Genomic DNA, 16,593 nt, shown 5'->3' with positions numbered 1-16,593 from the left:
CTCTATTCTCTCCCGTGACATACGAACACAAATTCATCTTAAAAATTCATTAACTAATCAGTTTTAATTAAAGTTTTAAAGATAAAGAGTACATTAAATTTTAGTTAACATATTTTCTTGTGTTTTATCTTATAAAAAAATATGGTTTGGTATTTGTGCCGTGTATGTACTGTGCTGAAATAATAATGTTATTATTTAGAAAGCCATTTTTAATGGGGGGGGGTCTAACTATTTCGCACTTTAACTTAGCAATTTAATGAAAAAAAAAAGAGACCATAAAAATTTAATTTAATTTGAAATGCCTATCTAAAATATAGCACAGTGCATACACTGCACAAGCACCATTAATATCATTATAACAACAACAACAACAACAACAACAACAACAATAATAAAAAAAAATACTTCACGGGGAACATAGACCCTCCGTGAACAGGTTTTAATTTAATGGTTGCTCCCTAAAAAGTGCATACACAAAAGGGTTTCATTGGTTTATTTAATCATGTAAAACTTTTTTGAGGCAAAAAAAAAAAAAGGCCAAAAGCATTATTTGAATATGTATGAAAAAATAAATGTCACAAAAAATAAAAATATTTAGTGTGGTAAATATAATGATAAAAATAAATTAAAATGAAATAAAAATAAAATAAATAAAAATAAAATAAATTAAAATAAAATAAATTAAAATAAATTAAAATAAATAAAATAAAATTAAAATAAAATTAAAAAAAATAAAAATAAAATAAATTAAAACAAAATAAATTAAAATAAATAAAATTAAATTAAAATAAAATAAAAAATGAAATAAAATAAAATAAAAATAAAATAAATTAAAACAAAATAAATTAAAAGAAATAAAATAAAATTAAAATAAAATAAAAATAAATAAAATAAATAAAATAAAATAAAAATAAAAATAAAATAAATTAAAATGAATAAAATTAAATAAAAATAAAATAAAAATAAAATAAAAATAAAAGAAATTAAAAGAAAATAAATTAAAAGAAATAAAATAAAATTAAAATAAAATAAAAACAAGCACGTAATAAAAGTATGAATCAAATTTAATTAAAGAAATAAAAGAAATTCAAAAAATAAAATACACGCTTGATTACAAAAAAAATGTACGAGATATATACGAAGAAAGTGAAAAAAACCTCAGGGAGCAACCATTAAATAAAAACCCGTTTACGCAGAGTCCACGTTCCCCGTAAAGTGCAAAAATAAAACAAAAAACTGGTGTACATGACATCGACTGGCGCGACACCAACTAGTTGTGAAGGGTCAGGAAGGATGGAAAGTCCAAGGTGGGAGAGTATTAACCAGATCTCCACTGGAAGTGTGCAGTTAAAATCTGGTACCTTTGAGAGGCATTTTGTCACCCAAACCCCAGGAAACACCAATGGCCGATGCCAACGAGAAATCAATGGCAAACGGCTGTTGCGATAACGTGCAATCATCTGCACGAGTGGTCAAGAGGTGGAGAATATTGGAAATCTGGGGAGACTTGTTGTCACTCGGTCTCCAATGGATACCACAGGTTACTGCCAGTGAGCGATCACTGATGATGGCCTGTGAGACAACTCTTATGAGTGAAATAATAATAATAATAATAATAATAATAATAATAATAATGCCCCCTCCCAAATTCACCACTACCCTGATTTAATATTGTAGATTTTTATTATATTTTCTTAGTTTTTAACCAATGTTCACATCATGGTATGATTGTCTTTTAGTAGTTATGTGAACTTCATTTTCGTATTCATGTATTCTGCACTGATATGAAGATGAAGACTATAGAGGAGTATAGGATTCCTAACCATGTAACTGATGAAAATAAGCTACACATTTTGATGAAAAACATGGGAAAAAATGAATATAAAAAAAAACAAAAAAACTTTAAACATAATTTTTGTATTAAAAGTAATAATTATTTAAATATTTCAACATATAATCTTGTGAGGAGAAATCCAGTTCCCCAATAAGGGGCACTTTGGATAGGAAAAAAAAAATTGTCTCAGTCATGAAGGATTTCTCCTCCACCGGCCGAGGACAGAAAAGGTGAATTGTAGCATCAGAACACAGATACTACACTGTGATCTTGTCCCAAAGGCCAAGAATTGTTTGTGTTTAATTGTTTGTTCCTTTAATGCATAATTCATAATTCAGTTTGATCAGTATTAGATTGTATTTTGCTTTCAAATTACGTAATTTTACGTGGATAATATTTATAGTTTATATTGAAGCGGGGGGGGGGGTACCCGGCATGTTTGTAGGTGTGTGTGTTGGAGGGTGGGGGTTAGATCAAAAAAGAAAAAAAAAGTTTCGGTAGGAAGGTCGGCTCGAATACAAATATTAAAAAACGAAGAAGAAGAAAAAAAAACAGCGAAAAAGTTTTGGGAGGGAGTAGGCTCAAACCTGACGGGAAGGAGGGTACCCATGTGTGTGTTGGGGAGGGTTGTAGATCAAAAAAGAAGGCTTGAATTAAAAAAAACAAAAGAAAACAGCGAAAAAGTTTTGGGAGGGAGGTAGGCTCAAACCTGAAGCCTTGAGGTTAATAGTCTGATGACATACCATGAGGCCAGGGATTTTTGACTAGTCGAAAATAAGTGTTTAAAAATTGAAAATATATTTTTTTTTTTTTTTACATGGGGGTCACCACTTATCAAGGCCCGAAGGCCACTCAGGGATAAGGGTTATTGCGTGTACAGTAATCAATGAGATAGTATTGTAGTAATCATTAGTATTGGGGGTTTTGATAGAGTGTCTTACTTAAGAGGGCGGTTTGTCAGGAGTTTGTTTATGTTGGACTTGAAGATGTCCAAGTTGTAGTCAGGTGGGAAACAGGCAAGCGGCAGAGAGTTCCACTGGCGTGCAGTTCTAAGAAAGAAACTTTGCTCATGGAATCTACGTTTGGATTTAGGTACAGATAAAGAGTGGGGAAAATTATTGACAGTAGTTTCAGCCAGACGGGTGTTTCTCGTGAAAGATTGGCGAGGGGGGGATGAGGGATTGGAGCTCAGACGAGCACCTGCCATGGAAATAACGATAAAACAAGGGCAGGCTCCCAACGTCTCTTCTGTGGGAGAGAGGTTGCCAGGTCTAGACAGTAGCAGTAGCAGCAAACAAATTCACAGCGCAAATTTTGTTGTTATTGTAAGAAAATATATTTACGACCATGTTTCGAAAGTGTGAGATATTATGATCTGTGTAGCATATAGCAAGTTATAAGAATGAGCGAGCAAGCAGAGAACCACCCCTAAAAAAGCCTTTGGCGGACATACAGAAAAGATGAACACACACACAAACACACACACATTTTCACCTTTATATTTATAGACTAGCAAAGGGTACTCAGCGTTGCCCGGGTGTTTGGGGGTGTTAAAAAAAAAGTAAGTATGAGAATCAAACCCGAACCCTTGAGGCAAAATTGTGAAAAAAAAAAAAGTGCGACGTTAACCATTCTCCCACCGCGAGATGCTTACGGAAACACGTTTGAATTTATTTAATTAGTTGGATTTAGCAGGTGCTCGCTTTAATGAGTTAATGAGGTCAGTTTGACTGCGGGATTTCATTTACTGCTGAACGCTTTTTTCCTCGCCCCCCCCCAAGATGTTATAGGAAAAAGACTAACCCACATGCGGTGAGCGACAAATATTGAATATTTATCTTCCCGAAATCGAGCAAATTAAATAGAAAGGCGAGCTTCGTTGTTAACTGTGAGATATTACGATTTGTATGTGATATAAAAAGTTTTAAAAAGTTGTTAACCGACCGACCGCTTCTCTGAAAAAAGTCTTTTGTAGACACACAGAAAAAGCGAACACACATACATACATTTTCGCTTTTATATTTATAGATAAGGTTCACTTTCATTATTAATCGAATTGGGTTCCTTTCTTTTCTTTTTTAACATGTTTTAATGCTCTTTTTTGAAAATGCCGTCATATAGTATCGACAGTAACAGTTTGACAAAACTTATCTACATTGCCTGTAGGCATTTTTCAGTTAACAGGCCTTCTATATCTTGGTGGCTGTGATAAAAGGCGTTATTTTGACCCTCTGTGACGTCAGAACCATGGTAGGCACATCGGTAAGACATTTTGTTTTTTTCACTTCTTTTTCCTCTGCCACATTACGTGTTCAAGCCTGTTTATTACTCCTATTTTTATTTTTGCTAAACCTTACACACACCTCGACTTTCTTTTCTGCCTTTGCATCACAGGTTCGAGCCTGGCTGCCTACTACAACTTTTTTTTGCTCAACACACATCTCTAAACACCTGGGTAATGCTGGTTACCCAGGCTAGTCTATATATATATAAAAGGTAAAACATCCGCGTAGGTTTTTGTATGTCCAAGAAAGGCTTTTTTTTGAGAACTTTCCTCATACTCCCTAGATTGTAATATCTCCGATTTGTGAATGTACGTCATCTCTCTCTTTTATTTGATCGAGTTTTAAAAAAAAAAAATCCCTGGTTCCATGCGTTTGTTTGTCTTTCTCGTATAAATAAAGCGAAACTAATTGGTGCAAACAGCAGTGCCTGGCCTTCTCTGTCAGGATGTCTAGAAGGCAATTAGCTTTGATCAATTTGGGGGAAACCCTTCATATCAGACAATTGCTATTCATTTGAACACTGCCAGAGTTCCCCTTTTTTTGGGGGAGCTGGTTTTTCCCAACATCGTGGTGAAACAAGTACAGGGAAGAAAGCAGGAGGCTTAACTGGCCTGCAGCCAGACCTTCATTTCTTTGCCTGCGTGAACTCATTCACTTAACTGTCTATTTCTGCAAGTCAACTTTTTAATTGAGATCGCTAAATTTGAACACTTTTCACTTCCTGTTGCGTCATGGCGTAGCGGTAAGATGTCAGGTTTTCTTTCACTTTCTTTTCTGCCTTCGCGTCACAGGTTCGAGCCTGCCTGCCTGCCTGCTTCGAAACACCCGAGCAACATGCGCACTATCTTAAAAGCTAATCTATACTCAGAATTGAAAGGCCCGTGGCCGAAATGTGATAAGAGATTGATGATTGCCTCCCTCCTGCAGCAGCAGTAAGATGTAACACAAGGTTAAGAAATGGGGATCTGAAAAGCCAGCGACTTAGAGGAAAAACACCCTGGTCTACAAAAAATGCCTGGGCACCCCACCATCGGTATTTCCCGGAAAGGGTGCATGAGGCGATTAGCAATAAATTAATCCTTTTTCCAAACACACACCTACAAACACCCAGGCAATGCCGGGCACCCCGCTAGTCTAATATATAAACGGCTATATACCTGTCGGTCTGTCTGTCTGTGTCCATATTTTTAAACTCTATCTTTTCCGAAACTAAAAGTTGCAGAGTGGCGCTAGGGTTAGGGTTAGGGTTAGGGTTAGGGGCCTCAAATGATTGGATTTTTTATGCATTTTTCTTTTATGCATTTTTAGCTGATTTAAATAATTTTTAAGAGGTAAAAGGCTGTAAATGACAAAGTTCTCTCTGATTCTCTCTCCTCTGATCTCGAGCGCGTGGTTCAGTGGGGGAAGACGTGGCTAGCTGGCTGGCTGGTTACCTTTAATGCATCCAAAACCATATCTGGGCAGGAGCTGTTAAAATCAGCCTATCCTGCCTTGACAGAGTACAAAATAGACTTTGTGGCTTAGTGGGGGATGCCCTTTTCTCTACCCTGCAACCTCTCTCCCACAGAAGAGACGTTGCGAGCCTATCCTTGTTTTATCGTTATTTCCATGGCAGGTGCTCGTCTGAACTCCAATCTTTGGTTCCCCCTTGCCAATCTTTCACGAAAAACACCCGTCTAGCTGAATCCTCTGTGAAAATTTCCCCCACTCTATATCTACGCCTAAATCAAAACGTGGATTCCATGAACAAAGCTTCTTTCTTAGAACTGCACGCCTGTGGAACTCTGTTCCGTCTGCCTGCTTCTCACCTGACTACAACTTGGATGTGTTCAAGTCCAACGTTAACAAATTCCTAATGAACCGCCCCCTTAATTAAACACTTCATCAAATCTCCACACTAACGTAATGTACTTGCAATAACCCTTATCCCTGAGTGGCTTCCGGGCCTTGATAAGTGGTGATCACTGTGTGAAAAAAAAAAAAGAAAAAAGATGGATCAAAATTGAAAAAAAATCGTTAAACATTTTGTACATTCATCATGGTTTTTTTTGATTTTTAATTTTTAAGCAGTTCATATGAATGTCATGTTGGTACAGTGGTAACGTCACCAGCTTTGAATGCTACAGTTTCGGTTTCGATTCTAGCTGATGGCACCCAAATACTTTTTTTTTTACTTTTGAAATCATGACTATAATAATATTTACGAAATCTGGACAAATTAAAATATCATATTTGAACGTATTTTTCGCCCAGGCGAAGCCCCCCCCCACCTAATATATAAAAAGCTATATGTCTGTCTGTCTGTCTCCATATTTTCAAACTCTATCTCCGCGGAAACTAAAAGTCACAGACGAGCGCTAGATGCCTCAAATGATTGGCTTTTTTTGGACATTATCTAAGAGTGAGAGACTAGTGGTCGATGCACCAGCCCAGATGTGGCAACAATACTCCATGCATGTGTGAATGGTGGCCTTGTAGAGGTACGGGATACTCTCAGGCGTGAGTAGTCTTCTAGCTCGATAGAGAGAACCCACCTTCTTTGCAGCAGTCTTTGCAATGTCCTCTATGTATTTGTTCCAGTCCATATTGCCCGCAAATGTTAGGCCGAGGAGTTTGAAGGTAGGATTCTCAGGTAGGGTGCTATTTGTCATGGATATAGGCAGTTGGACGGGCGTCTTGTAATTGTTAAAGGAGAGCAGTTTCAACCCCCTTCGAAGGACTACTTCAACATTTTTACAAAGGAGTCACTGCTTATCAAACTAAAAGTCACAGTGCAGCGCTAGGGGCCTCAAATGATTGGATTTTTTATGAACAGTTCCTTTATGGGTCTTTAGCTGGTTAAAATAGTTTTTAAGGGGTCAAAAATGGGTCAAAATTGAAAAACCAATGTACAAATACTTTTTTTTTTACTTTTGAAATCACAACTTTATAATAATACTAGAAGGTCCGCCCTGCTTTGCTCGGGCCCTATGTACTGTTCATAACTTTATGTGCATATATATACATTTGAAACCGACGGTACCAATGTCTTATCTCATCTAAAACTTTCTGAAAACAATATATATATATATATATATATATATATATATATATATATATATAAACGGCCGGGTAGTTGAAACAATAATGTAACTTAACAGAAAGATACGGTAATCTCTATATAAATAAAATGAACTCATTTTTTCTCGTCGGATTTTGACCTTAATAGGATTAAAAATCAAGATATTTCATGCAAATATAATATGCACAAACGGCAGAACAATATCTGAGGTGTGTTATAGGCTTATTATTTCGCAAAATTCCTCGATAATCTTAGATTTCTATACTTTTTCTGCTGAGAAGTCACGGCCAAAATCGGTTAAGATCAATGGAAGTGGTAAAATATTTTCTCTCTAATAAATTCCTCCTCCCCCTGCCACCACTTAACACCGTTTGGGGATCGTTCACAAGGAACAGTTGAGAAGAGAACACTGGTTTGGCTTCGTAGTTCTTTCATGTGAAGTTATTTAAAATCACTAAACTAAGCTGCAGTGCTCTGTGGCGTAGTGGTTAGCGTGCTGGACAATTCACATTATATTTTCACGTTCGCGCCGACCTACCGTAGTCGTTTTTTTTTTTTTTTTTCCTAAACAACTGGAATGGACTTTTCTTGGTGGCCGAACTGTTAACGTTGCAGATGTTTTTTTTTTTTTGTTTTTTTCACACTTTATTTTCGTACTTTTACTCATGACTCCGGGTTTGATCCTTCCTACTTACCTGCCATAACATTTTTTAACCCCCCCCCCCGTCCCGGAAACAAACACTCGGGCAACGCCGGGTACCCCCGCTAGTATATATATATACTAAAAAGTTTGACTCATGTCCAGGTAACCTACATCCAAAATTTCAAGTATTTAGACTCAAAATTGGCGGAGAAGTTTGGTAGAGTCTGCAAAAATTAACTACAAAACTACTCTGTCAATTTTCAGTCTACAGACTTAAGATTTGACATAAGGGGTATTGAGATTTGGGAAAATCTTTTTAATCGGTTATTGGCCAAAAATTTGGCTGTCAAGGGGTCAAAGTTCAACGGTTTGACCTTTGAGAACTCTATGAAACTCCTCCACCAATTTTGGGTCTAAACACTAGAAATTTTAGATGTAGGTTACATGGACATGGATCAAACTTAATAACTTGATTTGAGCCCAAAACAATGAATGTTAAGGGGTTAAAATTGGGGTCAAAGTTAAAAATAAATTTGACCTCTGTGGCCTCTACCAAATTACTCAGTCAATTCTTAGTCTAAATATTTGAAATTTTACATAAAGTGTATTCAGATATAGGGCAAGCTTTTTAATCGGTTTTTGGCCAAAAATTTGTCTGCCAAGGGGTCAAAGTTCCAAAGATTTGACCTTTGTGATCTCTAGCAAACTATTCAGTCAAATTTTGGGTCTAAACATTTGAAAATTTGCATAAAGGATATTCAGACACACAGCAAGCTTTTTAATCTATTTTGGGGCGAAAATTTGGCTGCCAAGGAGTGAAAGTTGAAAGAGTTGACCTCTGCAGACTCTACCAAACTTCTCCACGAATTTTGGATGTAAACACTTGAAATTTTAGATGTAGGTTACCTGGACATGAGTCAAACTTTTTAATACACATGTACATATGCACATAAAGTTATGAACAGTGCATAGGGCCTGAGCAAAGCCGGGCTGAACTGCTAGTTAACATATAAAGGGAAGGAAATTAAGAAATTAGAAATACCATGTCACAATCAACAGTCACGAGAGTATTATATGTATAATTAATAAGCATATATATATATGTGTGTATGTGTGTGTGTGTGTGTGTGTGTGTGTATGGCACAATCACGTTGACACAATATTTCTCGCCAGATCACCGAAGTTAAGCAACATTAAGTCTGGCGTGACTACTTGGGAAGGCTAGGCACTGTATTCACCCTCACTTGAAACCATACGAAAGACTATAACAGTGGCCAGAAACTGTTTTCATAAACCTGGCCATGTTTCCTGTTATTCATGGCAATCCAGCGATACATTTTCAGGGTGCTGGCAATGGTCCTGTTTTCATAACTTGGATTGGTAAAGAGCAGGAGTTGTACAATGGCGTATCTCCGATCTCGCTTCTTGAACATTGTGTCACTTTTTGATATGATAGAAGACTTATCGCTTTTGAGATTTTTACACAACTGGCCAACTAGTAGATGGTCTGCAACAAGAAAAGAATCAAACGGAAATGGAATCATGTTTTTTTAGGGCGACAATTTTATCATTCCACCTGTACTTCTTTTGTCAACTCGGACTTAGAGTTAATGAAGGACATTTCTTTTTGCTACAAAGTTTTGGAGGGATAAATTTGATAGATTAACACTCTCTCCAAACAAAATTCTAATTTTTTAGGCGGTTACGTTTGAAACTAAACGTCCTAAAAGAAAAAAACTTGGCAGAAAGAAAAACATATTTAAAAATTCACAGTGAGTGATTACAGATAATCCTCATTCTAGCATTTTCCCGCTGTATCTTTAAGAATGTGCGCACGTAATCGCCTTAAAAAAGTAAAATCTCATTTTTTGGACGGGATTATTTAGCGGAAAGCATTAATTTACAATAAGACCCCTCTTTATTTATTTTTTTTTTTAGAAGAAAAATTTACAAGTAAAAAAATACTCTTCATTAACCTACATACTAACCCCAATCCGGATTAGCAATAAAATCCAAAATCACAATACGAAAAAATAAATTTTAAAAATAACAGTAATGTCAACAGTTTTCTAGTTAAAGATCAGTTTCTCAATTTAAAACTCATAATTCATTTTAATCGAGGACAAAAGCAAACGAAATTAGTGAGATATTGCAACAGTCGCTATAGTACGATTGAACTAAAATTATAATTCGCATTCTTTGTTTGGGAGAAATGTCAATTTCCTGTTAGTTTTGTTCGTCTGAAATGATTTCGTACGAAACTAAAAAGTACCAGATTTAACCTAGTAATTAAAATAAGTAATTAATAAAGCATTGCAATTACAAATAACAATAAATGTATAATAGATTTATTTTAGATGTACTTAATAAAATTATATTTTTTTAGATTTTTTTTTAATTATTTGAAATTTATTATTATTTTTTTAATCCGAAACTAAGCATTGCAGAATAAAAAATATTGGTGTTAAATAATTTCTTATCTCGAATTAATTGAGTTGTACTTATTTTAGTTTCGTATACTATATATATTCTTTTGACTTTAAATTAGGATAATTGAAAGTAGAATTAAAATATTTTATTTATTTACGTTATATTTGTTTAATATATTAGTATAATGGTTAATACAATTTAAAAATTAATTAATAATTCGCTGTAATACGAAACTAAAGCTAGCAGTGTATGCATGGCAGCTGTAGAAAGACCGATCCCTTCGATTAAAGAAGTTTTAAGTAAAGAACATCTAAGCCTCATCCCCTCCAGGTCTTCACGGGTTCTTCGACCCTAACAATTAGGGGTTTTGTTTTTGTGTTTTATTACGGCCACGTTACTCTTGTTGGATCTTTAGGGGCATCTTTTTTAGGGATTACCTCTTGATGCCCTAGGGAAAGTGCTTAAACCCCTCCATCCTCGGAATCAAACGTTTGGGGAGAGAAAATAAGACGGAAAAAAGTGAGTATAAAAATTTTAATCAATAATAATAATGAAAAGAAATAAAAACGAGAGGAAAGATGAAATAGTTTTTAAAGATCTGTAAAGGATAAATTTAATCGTGTTTACTTTAAAAAAAAAAAAGAAAGAAAGAAAAAAGCTTTATATTTTTTTTTAAAAACATTCTTTTAAAAAATTAATTTTTCTGTACAAGGGCTAATGTTCAACTTTTTGTTTAGAAATTAAAATACAAGCCTGAACTTAAATAAAGCGTTAAATTTACCTACTCAATGTCTACATATATTTTTGTATTACTTAGCGAATATTTTATTTAGATGCGAGATCGTTTGACAATCCAGAAATAACAAAGTCTCTTCATATTGAATTCCACTGCTTAAATATTTACATATTTTTCCTCCGTTTTTTTTTTTTTTTTATTATTTTTTATTTATTTATTTTTTTTTAGTTTTCTAATATTGGGGAAATAAATCTTTACTTTGTTTTTCCTAAAACGAAAACAACACAAAAAACATAGCGGATGTAGATTTCAGATTTACGTCCCAGTAGTGTATTAAGGTTTGGTTTGTTTTTAAAATGGTAGGTGGAGTCTTGGACCTTGGAGATTTTGACACAGGGCATTTTCATCCCCGGACAATTTCAACCAACTAATATATATATATATATATATATTAAATCCAAGGGGAGACATCTGGATGGATATTTCACTCTCTATACATTAATTTTTGGCGTTCGGGACAAGATCAAAGTGTAGTATCTGTCCTTCAGATGCCGCACTTCTATTTCTTGTTCTCTTTCGGTGGAGGAGAAATCCTTCACGATTGAGACAATTTTTATTTTTGTACCTTTTCTCCACGTTAAAAAACGACCCTGGTGTCTAACTCTGTCCCGTGGGGAGGCATAGTAAATAGGTACAATAATTTTTAGGCCTGTCCAGTTGAACTGGACTCCAGTTCTAATGAGGTATATCTTGTGCAGTTTGTGCACTCATCCCCGCTACAAAAAAAAAAAAAATTAGGTATTTTTTTACGACCTGCCTCAGCGTAGTATAACCCACCACCCACCCCATATTAAGAATGGCTTTCGGAATAACCCCCCCATGTTAAAAACAGGTTGAGGGGGGTGTTTATTCCGAAGCCGTTCTTAACGTGGGGGGGGGGGTTACATTTTTATGACGTGCCCCAGCGTATTATAAACACCCCAACTTCCCTATGTTAAGAACGGCTTTCGGAATAAACACCCCCAACCTCGCCATATTAAGAACGGCTTTTGAGGTAGGAGAGTGTTTATTCCGAAAGCCGTTCTTAACATGGGAGGTTGGAATGTTTATGATACGCGGGGCGGGGGCACGTCTTAAAAAATTTACCAAAAATTTCGCGGACCTGAAGAATCTTGCTCCCTTTTTTTTTTTTTTTTTTTGGTGGACCTGTACGAGAGTGCTTACCCCCTAAAAATGCGTGTTTGAAATTTATGAAGGTGTAGGATTTGATAAAACGTTGGTGGGGGGGGGGGGTTCTATATATTTAAAAAAAAAAAAATTTTTGGTACTCGTGTCGTGCGTGATTTGTACTGAAATAACGTTATTATTTAGAAAGGCATTCTTAACATGGGGATGGGAGGGTATTGTGTTTTTGTGTACCTATTCTGTACTTTCACCTAACAATTTAATAAAAAGATATCGTAAAACTTTTATTAAACTTGAAAATACTATTTTAAAAAATAGCGCGGATCAATAAATGCACTAGCACCATTTTTTTTTTCTACTAGCAAATATGCGGGGTTGTTTTATTATGCACATAGATTCGAACAAAGTTGTCAAAAAAGACTCGATAATCACTCCAAAATAAGAAATAAAACAAAATGGTGGTAGAAACCCACCAAATAAATGTTATGACATTTATTGGGTGGGTTTCTACCACCATTTTGTTTTATTTCTTATTGTAAAGTGATTATCGAGTCTTTAGACATCGTGGCCATCTTTTCTTGTTCAACATTACTCATTTTGGCTGACGTACACGAATGAGGCCCCTCTAGGCGAAATACGCATTGGCTCCAGGCTCCGATGTTGTATGCAGTTTGTTCTAGGGAGGGAGCGTTCTTTATTCCGAAAAGGAAAGAAGTTTGGCGTGTTTTTATATTTTTTTTAATTTTTTTTTTTTTTTCATGGATTTTTTTTTGGTTTGCCTGTTTTTTTTTTGGTGGGGGTGGGGGTATAGTTATAGGAAAATTGATGCAAGTCCAGATTAGCACTTGCGGCGATAAACAAAAACCTTTATGAGTACCTTTATTTTCTTGATTTAAAAAAACCCTAATCGACGAGAACACGACTGTTTTTATTTTAATAATTATTTTCTATTACAATTTTCCTATAACTATAACCCCCCCCAAAAAAAAAACATAACAAAATAATCAAGCTAAAAAAAAAAAATAAATAAATAAAAATACACCCCCCCCTCCAAAAAAAAACAAACAAACAAAAAAACCACCAAACTTCTGTCTATTTTTGGAATAAAAAACGCTCCCTCAAACGAATTGTGTCGGAGCCGATGCGTATTTCGCTAGAGGGGCCTCCGTGTACGTCAGCTCTTTTTTTTTTTTTTTTTTGAACCGAATAAACATTTTACATTAAATAAAAACACTGAAAACTTATCGAGTTAGGTAGAAAAGTAAGTTATCTTTCCTTTTAATAACATTTATTTGTTATATATATATATATATATATATATATATAAATTGTTATATATATAGATATATTATAACAATTTTTCATGCCTTTGTGTATTGTACCTATTTACAATGCCTCCCCACAGGACAGTTAGACACCAGGGTCGACTTTTAACGTGGAGAAAAGGTACAAAAATAGAAAATTGTCTCAGTCGTGAAGGACTGCTCAGTGCTCCTCCACCGAAAGAGAACAAGAAATGGAAGCCGCAGCATCTGAAGAACAGATACTACACTTTGAGATATTAAATTTTTTATTCACAGGAAACAAATACAATTGGAAAAATGAACAAAAAACTTGAGCACAATGATCTTGGTAAAAATAATATTGTTAATACAAGCCCGATATGCGTATCTAATCTGTCACATTTCGAAAAATGTGTTCGGTGGACTGTCTTTTTTACGCTACTTTCCGGACCGTGCTTTTTTTTTTTTTTTTGTACTTATGCAATGCATTCACGTTATCGTGCCATTTTTAGTAAATGGTTATTTTAACTGTAACGCAACGCCGATCTTTCTAGTTTCTGTGTTTTTTTTATTTTTTTATTTATTTTAGAGGTTATTGACCCTGCTGAAAACGAATCTGGCATTTAAACCCGTCGCAAATTTGTTTGCACGGTATTAACCCCTGAACCCTATGAATATTTTGCGCCATTTCACCGCCTTCGTTAACGCTTTTCTTATGTGTTCGCACGTGTATGCGTGTAGTAAAGTGACTTGTCACATCGCGGAGGAATCTTTAGCGGAGATTTGAAATAAGTTTAAAAAAAAATCATTATTTTGTGTGGTTACGTAGTTTTTAATGTGCTTTTTGGTGCTAATGCGGAGAGCCGCGCTATTTTTTTAAATCATATTTCCACGTTTAATTAAAGTTTTATGGTTTTTTTTTTGGTTTTTTTTTCAATTGTAAGGTTAAAGTACAGAATATGTACAAAACACTCTCCCCTCCCCTCCCTATGTTAAGAATGGCTGTTTAAATAATAACGTTATTATTTCATTCACGAGCGGTTTACAAAAAACTTTTTTTTTCAGGGGGATATTCAATTATAGAACTTGTATATTTTTAAAAGATGCTTCTGTAGTTTGATTAACCGTTTTTTTTTGTTTTTTTTTTCTGTAAGTAACGCGCCGACATTAACCGAGCAGAAAAATCGTTTAATATTTCACACAAATTCTGTTTACATTGGAGGGGCTGGGGGTTGTTGTGGCAGTGGTGTAATTAAACTGCAGAAGCACTAGGTGTGTCAGAATTTTCGGGGAAATTTTTGCACCCCTAACACAAAACTGCGAATAAAATATAAAAAAAATTCGTAATTTCTCTTTTTAAATTGGGTTGTTTCATTTCTTTATGGAATATACTTCCAAAATTATTAAAGTTTTTTTTTTTTTTTTTTTTTTTTTTAATAGAAATATGATTTTTTCTTTTTTAAAAAGAAGTGCTTACAAAGTGCATGCGCGCGCTGATGCAGCCATTTTTTTTTTCTACGTAATGAATAGAATAGGTTAAGTACTTTTTGACGGACCGTCTTTTTAAAAATCTTCCGAAAATCAGATAATTATCCGATCAATACGAAATTTTCAGCGATTATTAAGAGAAGAATGAACTTAATAACAGTGTACTTATTTTTCATAAACGATATTTATATATATATATATATATTGCTTACAACTTGTTTTGAGGGGGTACAAATATGCTTAAAATAATCATCTGAAACTGAACACAACATATTGTGTTGTTGTAAGGGACAGAGTTATAGATTAAAAAAAAACAAAAAATTGTTTGCATACCTTATTTTGCCGTCTGAATATCAGAACTTCGATTGTGTTTAATTATCCCGCTTTTGAGTTTTGAAGTGTGAAATTCGGTGAATATGGTAAGTAATATAATTAAGTTAAGCAAAAAAAAAAAAAAAAAATTTTAATATTTATACGAAAAAAGCCATTTTAAAATCTTTGATAAATAGATTAACAATTTTTTTTTTTTAGCGAGCCGAATAATGCATGACCATTAAACAGGGCATGCTTTGAAAAATCGATACAAAAAAAAATCGATAAATATTGTGCCCTTTGTGTTAAAAATAGCATCATTTTTTCGATCCCGTTTGAAAACGTTTGCCGCCTTTCGACTACGGTGGACCAAACGCGCTGAAATAATTTTTTTTTATTCTGCTTTAAATTGCCCCCCCCCCATTTTGGAGAGCCTGGCCCCCACACACATACACATTATAAACCAAACTCATACAGATGGTCACCCATCTGGTACTGGCCAGCCTCAGTGTTAATAATACATTGAAATTTTCGTCACTGAAAAATAAGTTTTTTTTGGCCTGTTTAGTCTTCCATAGTTTGCTTTTTATCAACTACAAACGTAAACATTGTCGATCTAGACTCTAGATCGACGCGAAGTAACTGGTTGCCTATATGAATAAGTGGAATTATTTGAAATCCAGGTACTTATATTATAATATTTTTGCATATTCTCATAGAAAATCATCCTAAATCTTAGTTAGACAACAAATAAATAAATTAATTAGTTCAAAAACCTTCTTTTTTTTTTTTTTTTTTTTTTTTAAATATTTATGTACGTTTTTTTTGTGCAAGACAAAAAATGTCAATTGTAAACTTTTGGGGAAAATTAAACATTTAAAATTTAATTAAAAAGAAAAAGTTTTACATTATTCTGTTTTCTATATGATAAAATTCAGGGTTTTATCTTTCTGGAAAAAAAAAGTTACTCAGAAATAATGGATTTTAATAAATGTAATTTCGTTTTAAAAAACAACAACTTGATTTTTCGGCCATTTTTGGCGGTGCCTAGATTAAACCTTTTATTTTAAAATTTGGTCTTTGCTCCTTTTATTTAAAAAAAAAGGAGTTTGAAATTACATTATTCGTGTTGTTATAAGCTTCGAAACACAGCGAGTCTAATCAAATGTTGTCACTCCTTTTGTAATGGCGACTTCTGACACTCCTACAGATGATCAAACTATAGAAGCACATGTCAAGAGCTATACAAGTTCTATAATTGAATACCTCCCTAAAAAAAAACGAAAAACGTTTTTTTAAACCGCTTCTGAAAACGTAATCTTTTAGATCCATTAAA

At 34.3% G+C, this 16,593-nt stretch overlaps 1 protein-coding gene across 3 annotated transcripts in view; it reads left to right on the top strand.

The window, feature by feature from the left end:
- Positions 1-10,475: 10,475 nt before the first annotated feature.
- LOC145269031 (ARF GTPase-activating protein GIT2-like) overlaps positions 10,476-16,593 on the top strand; it is a 428,028-nt gene continuing 421,910 nt past the window's right edge. For all 3 annotated transcript variants that reach the window (XM_080124622.1, XM_080124621.1, XM_080124620.1), the window contains exon 1: positions 10,476-10,772. The gene's annotated coding sequence lies outside the window, so the exon portion shown is untranslated. The remainder of the gene's footprint in view (positions 10,773-16,593) is intronic.

The sequence above is a fragment of the Euprymna scolopes genome, chromosome 45, assembly GCF_053919585.1.
Source record: "Euprymna scolopes isolate OS-2025 chromosome 45, ASM5391958v1, whole genome shotgun sequence".
Taxonomy (NCBI): Eukaryota; Metazoa; Mollusca; class Cephalopoda; order Sepiida; family Sepiolidae; genus Euprymna; species Euprymna scolopes.
Note: the sequence above shows the minus strand (reverse complement) of the source record. Positions and strands in the feature narration are given on the sequence as shown.